The sequence below is a fragment of the Poecilia mexicana genome, unplaced genomic scaffold (assembly GCF_051168715.1).
Source record: "Poecilia mexicana isolate PSO_F unplaced genomic scaffold, ASM5116871v1 scaffold_10, whole genome shotgun sequence".
Classification (NCBI taxonomy): domain Eukaryota; kingdom Metazoa; phylum Chordata; class Actinopteri; order Cyprinodontiformes; family Poeciliidae; genus Poecilia; species Poecilia mexicana.
In genome coordinates, this window is record NW_028263379.1 from 31,422,386 (window position 1) to 31,437,544 (window position 15,159).

General features: G+C 42.3%; 13 non-coding genes across 13 annotated transcripts; 4 read left to right on the forward strand and 9 right to left on the reverse strand.

Annotated features, from left to right (window-relative positions):
- Positions 1-698: 698 nt before the first annotated feature.
- trnas-gcu (transfer RNA serine (anticodon GCU)) lies at positions 699-780 on the reverse strand. The gene has a single exon. It is a non-coding gene; the product is annotated as a tRNA-Ser (tRNA).
- A 738-nt stretch (positions 781-1,518) lies between these two features.
- trnas-gcu (transfer RNA serine (anticodon GCU)) lies at positions 1,519-1,600 on the reverse strand. Its single transcript has one exon. It is a non-coding gene; the product is annotated as a tRNA-Ser (tRNA).
- A 738-nt stretch (positions 1,601-2,338) lies between these two features.
- trnas-gcu (transfer RNA serine (anticodon GCU)) lies at positions 2,339-2,420 on the reverse strand. The gene has a single exon. It is a non-coding gene; the product is annotated as a tRNA-Ser (tRNA).
- A 122-nt stretch (positions 2,421-2,542) lies between these two features.
- On the forward strand, positions 2,543-2,615 carry trnaa-ugc (transfer RNA alanine (anticodon UGC)). The gene has a single exon. It is a non-coding gene; the product is annotated as a tRNA-Ala (tRNA).
- Positions 2,616-3,876: 1,261 nt separating this feature from the next.
- Positions 3,877-3,958, reverse strand: trnas-gcu (transfer RNA serine (anticodon GCU)). Its single transcript has one exon. It is a non-coding gene; the product is annotated as a tRNA-Ser (tRNA).
- A 122-nt stretch (positions 3,959-4,080) lies between these two features.
- On the forward strand, positions 4,081-4,153 carry trnaa-ugc (transfer RNA alanine (anticodon UGC)). Its single transcript has one exon. It is a non-coding gene; the product is annotated as a tRNA-Ala (tRNA).
- A 1,261-nt stretch (positions 4,154-5,414) lies between these two features.
- On the reverse strand, positions 5,415-5,496 carry trnas-gcu (transfer RNA serine (anticodon GCU)). The gene has a single exon. It is a non-coding gene; the product is annotated as a tRNA-Ser (tRNA).
- Positions 5,497-6,555: 1,059 nt separating this feature from the next.
- Positions 6,556-6,628, forward strand: trnaa-agc (transfer RNA alanine (anticodon AGC)). Its single transcript has one exon. It is a non-coding gene; the product is annotated as a tRNA-Ala (tRNA).
- Positions 6,629-7,890: 1,262 nt separating this feature from the next.
- Positions 7,891-7,972, reverse strand: trnas-gcu (transfer RNA serine (anticodon GCU)). Its single transcript has one exon. It is a non-coding gene; the product is annotated as a tRNA-Ser (tRNA).
- A 2,153-nt stretch (positions 7,973-10,125) lies between these two features.
- On the reverse strand, positions 10,126-10,207 carry trnas-gcu (transfer RNA serine (anticodon GCU)). The gene has a single exon. It is a non-coding gene; the product is annotated as a tRNA-Ser (tRNA).
- Positions 10,208-12,116: 1,909 nt separating this feature from the next.
- trnas-gcu (transfer RNA serine (anticodon GCU)) lies at positions 12,117-12,198 on the reverse strand. The gene has a single exon. It is a non-coding gene; the product is annotated as a tRNA-Ser (tRNA).
- Positions 12,199-13,257: 1,059 nt separating this feature from the next.
- On the forward strand, positions 13,258-13,330 carry trnaa-agc (transfer RNA alanine (anticodon AGC)). Its single transcript has one exon. It is a non-coding gene; the product is annotated as a tRNA-Ala (tRNA).
- Positions 13,331-14,592: 1,262 nt separating this feature from the next.
- Positions 14,593-14,674, reverse strand: trnas-gcu (transfer RNA serine (anticodon GCU)). The gene has a single exon. It is a non-coding gene; the product is annotated as a tRNA-Ser (tRNA).
- Positions 14,675-15,159: the final 485 nt, after the last annotated feature.

Sequence of the window (15,159 nt, forward strand, 5' to 3'; positions counted from 1 at the left end):
ACACAGAGCTCCTTTTATGTTCATTTGAATTGAATCTACTGAAAATCGTGAGATTTTTTAATCGTTTTTCTTGTCCCAGTGTGGGGAATTAGCTCAAGTGGTAGAGCGCTCGCTTAGCATGCGAGAAGTAGCGGGATCGATGCCCGCATTCTCCAGAATGTGTCTGTCAATTGTACTTTTCTTTTCAGATCGAGTATCTTGTCAAGTACCAAAATCTGCTGTAGACGAGGTCAAGGCTTTACACAGAGCTACTTTTATGTTCATTTGAATTGAATCTACTGAAAATCGTGAGATTTTTTAATCGTTTTTGTTGGACCTGTGTCGGGAATTAGTTCAAGTGGTAGACCGCTCACTTTGCATGTGGGCGGTAGTGGGATTGATGCCTGCATTCTCCAAAAGACTTTCTCTGTAGTACTCAGTCTCTTAACTGTCCCATCACTGATCAAGTATTTTCTGTAGTACTGAAGTCTTCCTCAAATGTCTATACACAAAACCGAGTGCCATAATGGATGTTATGGCATTTGCATTCTTTGCTCTTTTCTCATCATAGGAGTCCATGGAAGAATTGAAACAACGAGCATTGGAGTTTTGACCAAAAATTTACTTTCCAGTCTGATCTTCTTTAAAATATCCATAATAGACCAAAATTACAGACAAAGTTTAACTATTTCTGAGGCCACTTCACAACCTAAAGCTTACGACAAGGATGGGATTTGAACCCACGCGTGCTGAGCACAATGGATTAGCAGTCCATTGCCTTAACCACTCGGCCACCTCGTCCTTGCTTATTGTATGAATTGAAGGGGAGAGGATCAAGCTTTGCACAGGAGTCCTTTGCTGTTCTTGATTCAAATCTATTGAAAATCGTGAGATTTTTTGTATCCCTTTTCTTGTCCCAGTGTGGGGAATTAGCTCAAGTGGTAGAGCGCTCGCTTAGCATGCGAGAAGTAGCGGGATCGATGCCCGCATTCTCCAGAATGTGTCTGTCAATTGTACTTTTCTTTTCAGATCGAGTATCTTGTCAAGTACCAAAATCTGCTGTAGACGAGGTCAAGGCTTTACACAGAGCTACTTTTATGTTCATTTGAATTGAATCTACTGAAAATCGTGAGATTTTTTAATCGTTTTTGTTGGACCTGTGTCGGGAATTAGTTCAAGTGGTAGACCGCTCACTTTGCATGTGGGCGGTAGTGGGATTGATGCCTGCATTCTCCAAAAGACTTTCTCTGTAGTACTCAGTCTCTTAACTGTCCCATCACTGATCAAGTATTTTCTGTAGTACTGAAGTCTTCCTCAAATGTCTATACACAAAACCGAGTGCCATAATGGATGTTATGGCATTTGCATTCTTTGCTCTTTTCTCATCATAGGAGTCCATGGAAGAATTGAAACAACGAGCATTGGAGTTTTGACCAAAAATTTACTTTCCAGTCTGATCTTCTTTAAAATATCCATAATAGACCAAAATTACAGACAAAGTTTAACTATTTCTGAGGCCACTTCACAACCTAAAGCTTACGACAAGGATGGGATTTGAACCCACGCGTGCTGAGCACAATGGATTAGCAGTCCATTGCCTTAACCACTCGGCCACCTCGTCCTTGCTTATTGTATGAATTGAAGGGGAGAGGATCAAGCTTTGCACAGGAGTCCTTTGCTGTTCTTGATTCAAATCTATTGAAAATCGTGAGATTTTTTGTATCCCTTTTCTTGTCCCAGTGTGGGGAATTAGCTCAAGTGGTAGAGCGCTCGCTTAGCATGCGAGAAGTAGCGGGATCGATGCCCGCATTCTCCAGAATGTGTCTGTCAATTGTACTTTTCTTTTCAGATCGAGTATCTTGTCAAGTACCAAAATCTGCTGTAGACGAGGTCAAGGCTTTACACAGAGCTACTTTTATGTTCATTTGAATTGAATCTACTGAAAATCGTGAGATTTTTTAATCGTTTTTGTTGGACCTGTGTCGGGAATTAGTTCAAGTGGTAGACCGCTCACTTTGCATGTGGGCGGTAGTGGGATTGATGCCTGCATTCTCCAAAAGACTTTCTCTGTAGTACTCAGTCTCTTAACTGTCCCATCACTGATCAAGTATTTTCTGTAGTACTGAAGTCTTCCTCAAATGTCTATACACAAAACCGAGTGCCATAATGGATGTTATGGCATTTGCATTCTTTGCTCTTTTCTCATCATAGGAGTCCATGGAAGAATTGAAACAACGAGCATTGGAGTTTTGACCAAAAATTTACTTTCCAGTCTGATCTTCTTTAAAATATCCATAATAGACCAAAATTACAGACAAAGTTTAACTATTTCTGAGGCCACTTCACAACCTAAAGCTTACGACGAGGATGGGATTTGAACCCACGCGTGCTGAGCACAATGGATTAGCAGTCCATTGCCTTAACCACTCGGCCACCTCGTCCTTGCTTATTGTATGAATTGAAGGGGAGAGGATCAAGCTTTGCACAGGAGTCCTTTGCTGTTCTTGATTCAAATCTATTGAAAATCGTGAGATTTTTTGTATCCCTTTTCTTGTCCCAGTGTGGGGAATTAGCTCAAGTGGTAGAGCGCTCGCTTTGCATGTGAGAGGTAGTGGGATCGATACCCGCATTCTCCAGAATGTCCTTGTCTCAGTCAATTGTACTTTTCATTTCAGAACAAGTATCTTGTCATGCACCTCAATCTGCTGTAGACGAGGTCAAGGCTTTACACAGAGCTCCTTTTATGTTCATTTGAATTGAATCTACTGAAAATCGTGAGATTTTTTTATCGTTTTTGTTGGACCTGTGTCGGGAATTTGTTCAAGTGGTAGAGCGCTCGCTTTGCATGTGGGCGGTAGTGGGATTGATGCCTGCATTCTCCAAAAGACTTTCTCTGTAGTACTCAGTCTTTTAACCATCCCATCACTGATCAAGAAGGGGAGAGGATCAAGCTTTGCACAGGAGTCCTTTGCTCTTCTTGATTCATATCTATTGAAAATCGTGAGATTTTTTGATCCCTTTTCTTGTCCCACAGTGGGGAATTAGCTCAAGTGGTAGAGCGCTCGCTTAGCATGCAAGAAGTAGCGGGATCGATACCCGCATTCTCCAGAATGTCTCTGTCTTGCTCAATTGTACTTTTCATTTCAGATCGAGTATCTGGTCAAGTACCAAAATCCGCTGTAGACCACGTCAAGGCTTTACACAGAGCTCCTTTTATGTTCATTTGAATTGAATCTACTGAAAATCGTGAGATTTTTTAATCGTTTTTCTTGTCCCAGTGTGGGGAATTAGCTCAAGTGGTAGAGCGCTCGCTTAGCATGCGAGAAGTAGCGGGATCGATGCCCGCATTCTCCAGAATGTCTCTGTCAATTGTACTTTTCTTTTCAGATCGAGTATCTTGTCAAGTACCAAAATCTGCTGTAGACGAGGTCAAGGCTTTACACAGAGCTACTTTTATGTTCATTTGAATTGAATCTACTGAAAATCGTGAGATTTTTTAATCGTTTTTGTTGGACCTGTGTCGGGAATTAGTTCAAGTGGTAGACCGCTCACTTTGCATGTGGGCGGTAGTGGGATTGATGCCTGCATTCTCCAAAAGACTTTCTCTGTAGTACTCAGTCTCTTAACTGTCCCATCACTGATCAAGTATTTTCTGTAGTACTGAAGTCTTCCTCAAATGTCTATACACAAAACCGAGTGCCATAATGGATGTTATGGCATTTGCATTCTTTGCTCTTTTCTCATCATAGGAGTCCATGGAAGAATTGAAACAACGAGCATTGGAGTTTTGACCAAAAATTTACTTTCCAGTCTGATCTTCTTTAAAATATCCATAATAGACCAAAATTACAGACAAAGTTTAACTATTTCTGAGGCCACTTCACAACCTAAAGCTTACGACGAGGATGGGATTTGAACCCACGCGTGCTGAGCACAATGGATTAGCAGTCCATTGCCTTAACCACTCGGCCACCTCGTCCTTGCTTATTGTATGAATTGAAGGGGAGAGGATCAAGCTTTGCACAGGAGTCCTTTGCTGTTCTTGATTCAAATCTATTGAAAATCGTGAGATTTTTTGTATCCCTTTTCTTGTCCCAGTGTGGGGAATTAGCTCAAGTGGTAGAGCGCTCGCTTTGCATGTGAGAGGTAGTGGGATCGATACCCGCATTCTCCAGAATGTCCTTGTCTCAGTCAATTGTACTTTTCATTTCAGAACAAGTATCTTGTCATGCACCTCAATCTGCTGTAGACGAGGTCAAGGCTTTACACAGAGCTCCTTTTATGTTCATTTGAATTGAATCTACTGAAAATCGTGAGATTTTTTTATCGTTTTTGTTGGACCTGTGTCGGGAATTTGTTCAAGTGGTAGAGCGCTCGCTTTGCATGTGGGCGGTAGTGGGATTGATGCCTGCATTCTCCAAAAGACTTTCTCTGTAGTACTCAGTCTTTTAACCATCCCATCACTGATCAAGAAGGGGAGAGGATCAAGCTTTGCACAGGAGTCCTTTGCTCTTCTTGATTCATATCTATTGAAAATCGTGAGATTTTTTGATCCCTTTTCTTGTCCCACAGTGGGGAATTAGCTCAAGTGGTAGAGCGCTCGCTTAGCATGCAAGAAGTAGCGGGATCGATACCCGCATTCTCCAGAATGTCTCTGTCTTGCTCAATTGTACTTTTCATTTCAGATCGAGTATCTGGTCAAGTACCAAAATCCGCTGTAGACCACGTCAAGGCTTTACACAGAGCTCCTTTTATGTTCATTTGAATTGAATCTACTGAAAATCGTGAGATTTTTTAATCGTTTTTCTTGTCCCAGTGTGGGGAATTAGCTCAAGTGGTAGAGCGCTCGCTTAGCATGCGAGAAGTAGCGGGATCGATGCCCGCATTCTCCAGAATGTCTCTGTCAATTGTACTTTTCTTTTCAGATCGAGTATCTTGTCAAGTACCAAAATCTGCTGTAGACGAGGTCAAGGCTTTACACAGAGCTACTTTTATGTTCATTTGAATTGAATCTACTGAAAATCGTGAGATTTTTTAATCGTTTTTGTTGGACCTGTGTGGGGAATTAGTTCAAGTGGTAGAGCGCTCGCTTTGCATGTGGGCGCTAGTGGGATTGATGTCTGCATTCTCCAAAAGACTTTCTCTGTAGTACTCAGTCTCTTAACTGTCCCATCACTGATCAAGTATTTTCTGTAGTACTGAAGTCTTCCTCAAATGTCTATACACAAAACCGAGTGCCATAATGGATGTTATGGCATTTGCATTCTTTGCTCTTTTCTCATCATAGGAGTCCATGGAAGAATTGAAACAACGAGCATTGGAGTTTTGACCAAAAATTTACTTTCCAGTCTGATCTTCTTTAAAATATCCATAATAGACCAAAATTACAGACAAAGTTTAACTATTTCTGAGGCCACTTCACAACCTAAAGCTTACGACGAGGATGGGATTTGAACCCACGCGTGCTGAGCACAATGGATTAGCAGTCCATTGCCTTAACCACTCGGCCACCTCGTCCTTGCTTATTGTATGAATTGAAGGGGAGAGGATCAAGCTTTGCACAGGAGTCCTTTGCTGTTCTTGATTCAAATCTATTGAAAATCGTGAGATTTTTTGATCCCTTTTCTTGTCCCAGTGTGGGGAATTAGCTCAAGTGGTAGAGCGCTCGCTTAGCATGCGAGAAGTAGCGGGATCGATGCCCGCATTCTCCAGAATGTGTCTGTCAATTGTACTTTTCTTTTCAGATCGAGTATCTTGTCAAGTACCAAAATCTGCTGTAGACGAGGTCAAGGCTTTACACAGAGCTACTTTTATGTTCATTTGAATTGAATCTACTGAAAATCGTGAGATTTTTTGATCGTTTTTGTTGGACCTGTGTCGGGAATTAGTTCAAGTGGTAGAGCGCTCGCTTTGCATGTGGGTGGTAGTGGGATTGATGCCTGCATTCTCCAAAAGACTTTCTCTGTAGTACTCAGTCTTTTAACCGTCCCATCACTGATCAAGAAGGGGAGAGGATCAAGCTTTGCACAGGAGTCCTTTGCTCTTCTTGATTCAAATCTATTGAAAATCGTGAGATTTTTTGATCCCTTTTCTTGTCCCACAGTGGGGAATTAGCTCAAGTGGTAGAGCGCTCGCTTTGCATGCGAGAAGTACCGGGATCGATGCCCGCATTCTCCAGAATGTCCTTGTCTCAGTCAATTGTACTTTTCATTTCAGAACAAGTATCTTGTCATGCACCTCAATCTGCTGTAGACGAGGTCAAGGCTTTACACAGAGCTCCTTTTATGTTCATTTGAATTGAATCTACTGAAAATCGTGAGATTTTTTTATCGTTTTTGTTGGACCTGTGTCGGGAATTTGTTCAAGTGGTAGAGCGCTCGCTTTGCATGTGGGCGGTAGTGGGATTGATGCCTGCATTCTCCAAAAGACTTTCTCTGTAGTACTCAGTCTTTTAACCGTCCCATCACTGATCAAGAAGGGGAGAGGATCAAGCTTTGCACAGGAGTCCTTTGCTCTTCTTGATTCATATCTATTGAAAATCGTGAGATTTTTTGATCCCTTTTCTTGTCCCACAGTGGGGAATTAGCTCAAGTGGTAGAGCGCTCGCTTAGCATGCGAGAAGTAGCGGGATCGATACCCGCATTCTCCAGAATGTCTCTGTCTTGCTCAATTGTACTTTTCATTTCAGATCGAGTATCTGGTCAAGTACCAAAATCCGCTGTAGACGACGTCAAGGCTTTACACAGAGCTCCTTTTATGTTCATTTGAATTGAATCTACTGAAAATCGTGAGATTTTTTAATCGTTTTTCTTGTCCCAGTGTGGGGAATTAGCTCAAGTGGTAGAGCGCTCGCTTAGCATGCGAGAAGTAGCGGGATCGATGCCCGCATTCTCCAGAATGTCTCTGTCAATTGTACTTTTCTTTTCAGATCGAGTATCTTGTCAAGTACCAAAATCTGCTGTAGACGAGGTCAAGGCTTTACACAGAGCTACTTTTATGTTCATTTGAATTGAATCTACTGAAAATCGTGAGATTTTTTGATCGTTTTTGTTGGACCTGTGTCGGGAATTAGTTCAAGTGGTAGAGCGCTCGCTTTGCATGTGGGCGGTAGTGGGATAGATGCCTGCATTCTCCAAAAGACTTTCTCTGTAGTACTCAGTCTTTTAACCGTCCCATCACTGATCAAGAAGGGGAGAGGATCAAGCTTTGCACAGGAGTCCTTTGCTGTTCTTGATTCAAATCTATTGAAAATCGTGAGATTTTTTGTATCCCTTTTCTTGTCCCAGTGTGGGGAATTAGCTCAAGTGGTAGAGCGCTTGCTTTGCATGTGAGAGGTAGCGGGATCGATGCCTGCATTCTCCAGAATGTCCTTGTCTCAGTCAATTGTACTTTTCATTTCAGAACAAGTATCTTGTCATGCACCTCAATCTGCTGTAGACGAGGTCAAGGCTTTACACAGAGCTCCTTTTATGTTCATTTGAATTGAATCTACTGAAAATCGTGAGATTTTTTAATCGTTTTTGTTGGACCTGTGTGGGCAATTAGTTCAAGTGGTAGAGCGCTCGCTTTGCATGTGGGCGCTAGTGGGATTGATGTCTGCATTCTCCAAAAGACTTTCTCTGTAGTACTCAGTCTCTTAACTGTCCCATCACTGATCAAGTATTTTCTGTAGTACTGAAGTCTTCCTCAAATGTCTATACACAAAACCGAGTGCCATAATGGATGTTATGGCATTTGCATTCTTTGCTCTTTTCTCATCATAGGAGTCCATGGAAGAATTGAAACAACGAGCATTGGAGTTTTGACCAAAAACTTACTTTCCAGTGTGATCTTCTTTAAAATATCCATAATAGACCAAAATTACAGACAAAGTTTAACTATTTCTGAGGCCACTTCACAACCTAAAGCTTACGACAAGGATGGGATTTGAACCCACGCGTGCTGAGCACAATGGATTAGCAGTCCATCGCCTTAACCACTCGGCCACCTTGTCCTTGCTTAACGTATGAATTGAAGGGGAGAGGATCAAGCTTTGCACAGGAGTCTTTTGCTGTTCTTGATTCAAATCTATTGAAAATCGTGAGATTTTTTGATCCCTTTTCTTGTCCCAGTGTGGGGAATTAGCTCAAGTGGTAGCGCGCTCGCTTAGCATGCGAGAAGTAGCGGGATCGATGCCTGCATTCTCCAAAAGACTTTCTCTCTAGTACTCAGTCTTTTAACCGTCCCATCACTGATCAAGAAGGGGAGAGGATCAAGCTTTGCACATGAGTCCTTTGCTGTTCTTGATTCAAATCTATTGAAAATCGTGAGATTTTTTGTATCCCTTTTCTTGTCCTAGTGTGGGGAATTAGCTCAAGTGGTAGAGCGCTCGCTTTGCATGTGAGAGGTAGCGGGATCAATGCCCGCATTCTCCAGAATGTTCTTGTCTCAGTCAATTGTACTTTTCATTTCAGAACAAGTATCTTGTCATGCACCTCAATCTGCTGTAGACGAGGTCAAGGCTTTACACAGAGCTCCTTTTATGTTAATTTGAATTGAATCTACTGAAAATCGTGAGATTTTTTTATCGTTTTTGTTGGACCTGTGTCGGGAATTTGTTCAAGTGGTAGAGCGCTCGCTTTGCATGTGGGCGGTAGTGGGATTGATGCCTGCATTCTCCAAAGGACTTTCTCTGTAGTACTCAGTCTTTTAACCGTCCCATCACTGATCAAGAAGGGGAGAGGATCAAGCTTTGCACAGGAGTCCTTTGCTCTTCTTGATTCATATCTATTGAAAATCGTGAGATTTTTTGATCCCTTTTCTTGTCCCACAGTGGGGAATTAGCTCAAGTGGTAGAGCGCTCGCTTAGCATGCGAGAAGTAGCGGGATCGATACCAGCATTCTCCAGAATGTCTCTGTCTTGCTCAATTGTACTTTTCATTTCAGATCGAGTATCTGGTCAAGTACCAAAATCCGCTGTAGACGACGTCAAGGCTTTACACAGAGCTCCTTTTATGTTCATTTGAATTGAATCTACTGAAAATCGTGAGATTTTTTAATCGTTTTTCTTGTCCCAGTGTGGGGAATTAGCTCAAGTGGTAGAGCGCTCGCTTAGCATGCGAGAAGTAGCGGGATCGATGCCCGCATTCTCCAGAATGTCTCTGTCAATTGTACTTTTCTTTTCAGATCGAGTATCTTGTCAAGTACCAAAATCTGCTGTAGACGAGGTCAAGGCTTTACACAGAGCTCCTTTTATGTTCATTTGAATTGAATCTACTGAAAATCGTGAGATTTTTTTATCGTTTTTGTTGGACCTGTGTCGGGAATTTGTTCAAGTGGTAGAGCGCTCGCTTTGCATGTGGGCGGTAGTGGGATTGATGCCTGCATTCTCCAAAAGACTTTCTCTGTAGTACTCAGTCTTTTAACCGTCCCATCACTGATCAAGAAGGGGAGAGGATCAAGCTTTGCACAGGAGTCCTTTGCTCTTCTTGATTCAAATCTATTGAAAATCGTGAGATTTTTTGATCCCTTTTCTTGTCCACAGTGGGGAATTAGCTCAAGTGGTAGAGCGCTCGCTTAGCATGCGAGAAGTAGCGGGATCGATACCCACATTCTCCAGAATGTCTCTGTCTTGCTCAATTGTACTTTTCATTTCAGATCGAGTATCTGGTCAAGTCCCAAATTCCGCTGTAGACGACGTCAAGGCTTTACACAGAGCTCCTTTTATGTTCATTTGAATTGAATCTACTGAAAATCGTGAGATTTTTTAATCGTTTTTGTTGGACCTGTGTGGGGAATTAGTTCAAGTGGTAGAGCGCTCGCTTTGCATGTGGGCGCTAGTGGGATTGATGTCTGCATTCTCCAAAAGACTTTCTCTGTAGTACTCAGTCTCTTAACTGTCCCATCACTGATCAAGTATTTTCTGTAGTACTGAAGTCTTCCTCAAATGTCTATACACAAAACCGAGTGCCATAATGGATGTTATGGCATTTGCATTCTTTGCTCTTTTCTCATCATAGGAGTCCATGGAAGAATTGAAACAACGAGCATTGGAGTTTTGACCAAAAATTTACTTTCCAGTCTGATCTTCTTTAAAATATCCATAATAGACCAAAATTACAGACAAAGTTTAACTATTTCTGAGGCCACTTCACAACCTAAAGCTTACGACAAGGATGGGATTTGAACCCACGCGTGCTGAGCACAATGGATTAGCAGTCCATCGCCTTAACCACTCGGCCACCTTGTCCTTGCTTAACGTATGAATTGAAGGGGAGAGGATCAAGCTTTGCACAGGAGTCTTTTGCTGTTCTTGATTCAAATCTATTGAAAATCGTGAGATTTTTTGATCCCTTTTCTTGTCCCAGTGTGGGGAATTAGCTCAAGTGGTAGAGCGCTCGCTTAGCATGCGAGAAGTAGCGGGATCGATGCCTGCATTCTCCAAAAGACTTTCTCTCTAGTACTCAGTCTTTTAACCGTCCCATCACTGATCAAGAAGGGGAGAGGATCAAGCTTTGCACATGAGTCCTTTGCTGTTCTTGATTCAAATCTATTGAAAATCGTGAGATTTTTTGTATCCCTTTTCTTGTCCTAGTGTGGGGAATTAGCTCAAGTGGTAGAGCGCTCGCTTTGCATGTGAGAGGTAGCGGGATCAATGCCCGCATTCTCCAGAATGTTCTTGTCTCAGTCAATTGTACTTTTCATTTCAGAACAAGTATCTTGTCATGCACCTCAATCTGCTGTAGACGAGGTCAAGGCTTTACACAGAGCTCCTTTTATGTTAATTTGAATTGAATCTACTGAAAATCGTGAGATTTTTTTATCGTTTTTGTTGGACCTGTGTCGGGAATTTGTTCAAGTGGTAGAGCGCTCGCTTTGCATGTGGGCGGTAGTGGGATTGATGCCTGCATTCTCCAAAGGACTTTCTCTGTAGTACTCAGTCTTTTAACCGTCCCATCACTGATCAAGAAGGGGAGAGGATCAAGCTTTGCACAGGAGTCCTTTGCTCTTCTTGATTCATATCTATTGAAAATCGTGAGATTTTTTGATCCCTTTTCTTGTCCCACAGTGGGGAATTAGCTCAAGTGGTAGAGCGCTCGCTTAGCATGCGAGAAGTAGCGGGATCGATACCAGCATTCTCCAGAATGTCTCTGTCTTGCTCAATTGTACTTTTCATTTCAGATCGAGTATCTGGTCAAGTACCAAAATCCGCTGTAGACGACGTCAAGGCTTTACACAGAGCTCCTTTTATGTTCATTTGAATTGAATCTACTGAAAATCGTGAGATTTTTTAATCGTTTTTCTTGTCCCAGTGTGGGGAATTAGCTCAAGTGGTAGAGCGCTCGCTTAGCATGCGAGAAGTAGCGGGATCGATGCCCGCATTCTCCAGAATGTCTCTGTCAATTGTACTTTTCTTTTCAGATCGAGTATCTTGTCAAGTACCAAAATCTGCTGTAGACGAGGTCAAGGCTTTACACAGAGCTCCTTTTATGTTCATTTGAATTGAATCTACTGAAAATCGTGAGATTTTTTTATCGTTTTTGTTGGACCTGTGTCGGGAATTTGTTCAAGTGGTAGAGCGCTCGCTTTGCATGTGGGCGGTAGTGGGATTGATGCCTGCATTCTCCAAAAGACTTTCTCTGTAGTACTCAGTCTTTTAACCGTCCCATCACTGATCAAGAAGGGGAGAGGATCAAGCTTTGCACAGGAGTCCTTTGCTGTTCTTGATTCAAATCTATTGAAAATCATGAGATTTTTTGTATCCCTTTTCTTGTCCCGGTGTGGGGAATTAGCTCAAGTGGTAAAGCGCTTGCTTTGCATGTGGGTGGTAGTGGGATTGATGCCTGCATTCTCCAAAAGACTTTCTCTGTAGTACTCAGTCTCTTAACTGTCCCATCACTGATCAAGTATTTTCTGTAGTACTGAAGTCTTCCTCAAATGTCTATACACAAAACCGAGTGCCATAATGGATGTTATGGCATTTGCATTCTTTGCTCTTTTCTCATCATAGGAGTCCATGGAAGAATTGAAACAACGAGCATTGGAGTTTTGACCAAAAATTTACTTTCCAGTCTGATCTTCTTTAAAATATCCATAATAGACCAAAATTACAGACAAAGTTTAACTATTTCTGAGGCCACTTCACAACCTAAAGCTTACGACGAGGATGGGATTTGAACCCACGCGTGCTGAGCACAATGGATTAGCAGTCCATTGCCTTAACCACTCGGCCACCTCGTCCTTGCTTATTGTATGAATTGAAGGGGAGAGGATCAAGCTTTGCACAGGAGTCCTTTGCTGTTCTTGATTCAAATCTATTGAAAATCGTGAGATTTTTTGATCCCTTTTCTTGTCCCAGTGTGGGGAATTAGCTCAAGTGGTAGAGCGCTCGCTTAGCATGCGAGAAGTAGCGGGATCGATGCCCGCATTCTCCAGAATGTGTCTGTCAATTGTACTTTTCTTTTCAGATCGAGTATCTTGTCAAGTACCAAAATCTGCTGTAGACGAGGTCAAGGCTTTACACAGAGCTACTTTTATGTTCATTTGTATTGAATCTACTGAAAATCGTGAGATTTTTTGATCGTTTTTGTTGGACCTGTGTCGGGAATTAGTTCAAGTGGTAGAGCGCTCGCTTTGCATGTGGGTGGTAGTGGGATTGATGCCTGCATTCTCCAAAAGACTTTCTCTGTAGTACTCAGTCTTTTAACCGTCCCATCACTGATCAAGAAGGGGAGAGGATCAAGCTTTGCACAGGAGTCCTTTGCTCTTCTTGATTCAAATCTATTGAAAATCGTGAGATTTTTTGATCCCTTTTCTTGTCCCACAGTGGGGAATTAGCTCAAGTGGTAGAGCGCTCGCTTTGCATGCGAGAAGTACCGGGATCGATGCCCGCATTCTCCAGAATGTCCTTGTCTCAGTCAATTGTACTTTTCATTTCAGAACAAGTATCTTGTCATGCACCTCAATCTGCTGTAGACGAGGTCAAGGCTTTACACAGAGCTCCTTTTATGTTCATTTGAATTGAATCTACTGAAAATCGTGAGATTTTTTTATCGTTTTTGTTGGACCTGTGTCGGGAATTTGTTCAAGTGGTAGAGCGCTCGCTTTGCATGTGGGCGGTAGTGGGATTGATGCCTGCATTCTCCAAAAGACTTTCTCTGTAGTACTCAGTCTTTTAACCGTCCCATCACTGATCAAGAAGGGGAGAGGATCAAGCTTTGCACAGGAGTCCTTTGCTCTTCTTGATTCATATCTATTGAAAATCGTGAGATTTTTTGATCCCTTTTCTTGTCCCACAGTGGGGAATTAGCTCAAGTGGTAGAGCGCTCGCTTAGCATGCGAGAAGTAGCGGGATCGATACCCGCATTCTCCAGAATGTCTCTGTCTTGCTCAATTGTACTTTTCATTTCAGATCGAGTATCTGGTCAAGTACCAAAATCCGCTGTAGACGACGTCAAGGCTTTACACAGAGCTCCTTTTATGTTCATTTGAATTGAATCTACTGAAAATCGTGAGATTTTTTAATCGTTTTTCTTGTCCCAGTGTGGGGAATTAGCTCAAGTGGTAGAGCGCTCGCTTAGCATGCGAGAAGTAGCGGGATCGATGCCCGCATTCTCCAGAATGTCTCTGTCAATTGTACTTTTCTTTTCAGATCGAGTATCTTGTCAAGTACCAAAATCTGCTGTAGACGAGGTCAAGGCTTTACACAGAGCTACTTTTATGTTCATTTGAATTGAATCTACTGAAAATCGTGAGATTTTTTGATCGTTTTTGTTGGACCTGTGTCGGGAATTAGTTCAAGTGGTAGAGCGCTCGCTTTGCATGTGGGCGGTAGTGGGATTGATGCCTGCATTCTCCAAAAGACTTTCTCTGTAGTACTCAGTCTTTTAACCGTCCCATCACTGATCAAGAAGGGGAGAGGATCAAGCTTTGCACAGGAGTCCTTTGCTGTTCTTGATTCAAATCTATTGAAAATCGTGAGATTTTTTGTATCCCTTTTCTTGTCCCAGTGTGGGGAATTAGCTCAAGTGGTAGAGCGCTTGCTTTGCATGTGAGAGGTAGTGGGATCGATGCCTGCATTCTCCAGAATGTCCTTGTCTCAGTCAATTGTACTTTTCATTTCAGAACAAGTATCTTGTCATGCACCTCAATCTGCTGTAGACGAGGTCAAGGCTTTACACAGAGCTCCTTTTATGTTCATTTGAATTGAATCTACTGAAAATCGTGAGATTTTTTAATCGTTTTTGTTGGACCTGTGTGGGCAATTAGTTCAAGTGGTAGAGCGCTCGCTTTGCATGTGGGCGCTAGTGGGATTGATGTCTGCATTCTCCAAAAGACTTTCTCTGTAGTACTCAGTCTCTTAACTGTCCCATCACTGATCAAGTATTTTCTGTAGTACTGAAGTCTTCCTCAAATGTCTATACACAAAACCGAGTGCCATAATGGATGTTATGGCATTTGCATTCTTTGCTCTTTTCTCATCATAGGAGTCCATGGAAGAATTGAAACAACGAGCATTGGAGTTTTGACCAAAAACTTACTTTCCAGTGTGATCTTCTTTAAAATATCCATAATAGACCAAAATTACAGACAAAGTTTAACTATTTCTGAGGCCACTTCACAACCTAAAGCTTACGACAAGGATGGGATTTGAACCCACGCGTGCTGAGCACAATGGATTAGCAGTCCATCGCCTTAACCACTCGGCCACCTCGTCCTTGCTTAATGTATGAATTGAAGGGGAGAGGATCAAGCTTTGCACAGGAGTCTTTTGCTGTTCTTGATTCAAATCTATTGAAAATCGTGAGATTTTTTGATCCCTTTTCTTGTCCCAGTGTGGGGAATTAGCTCAAGTGGTAGAGCGCTCGCTTAGCATGCGAGAAGTAGCGGGATCGATGCCTGCATTCTCCAAAAGACTTTCTCTCTAGTACTCAGTCTTTTAACCGTCCCATCACTGATCAAGAAGGGGAGAGGATCAAGCTTTGCACATGAGTCCTTTGCTGTTCTTGATTCAAATCTATTGAAAATCGTGAGATTTTTTGTATCCCTTTTCTTGTCCTAGTGTGGGGAATTAGCTCAAGTGGTAGAGCGCTCGCTTTGCATGTGAGAGGTAGCGGGATCAATGCCCGCATTCTCCAGAATGTTCTTGTCTCAGTCAATTGTACTTTTCATTTCAGAACAAGTATCTTGTCATGCACCTCA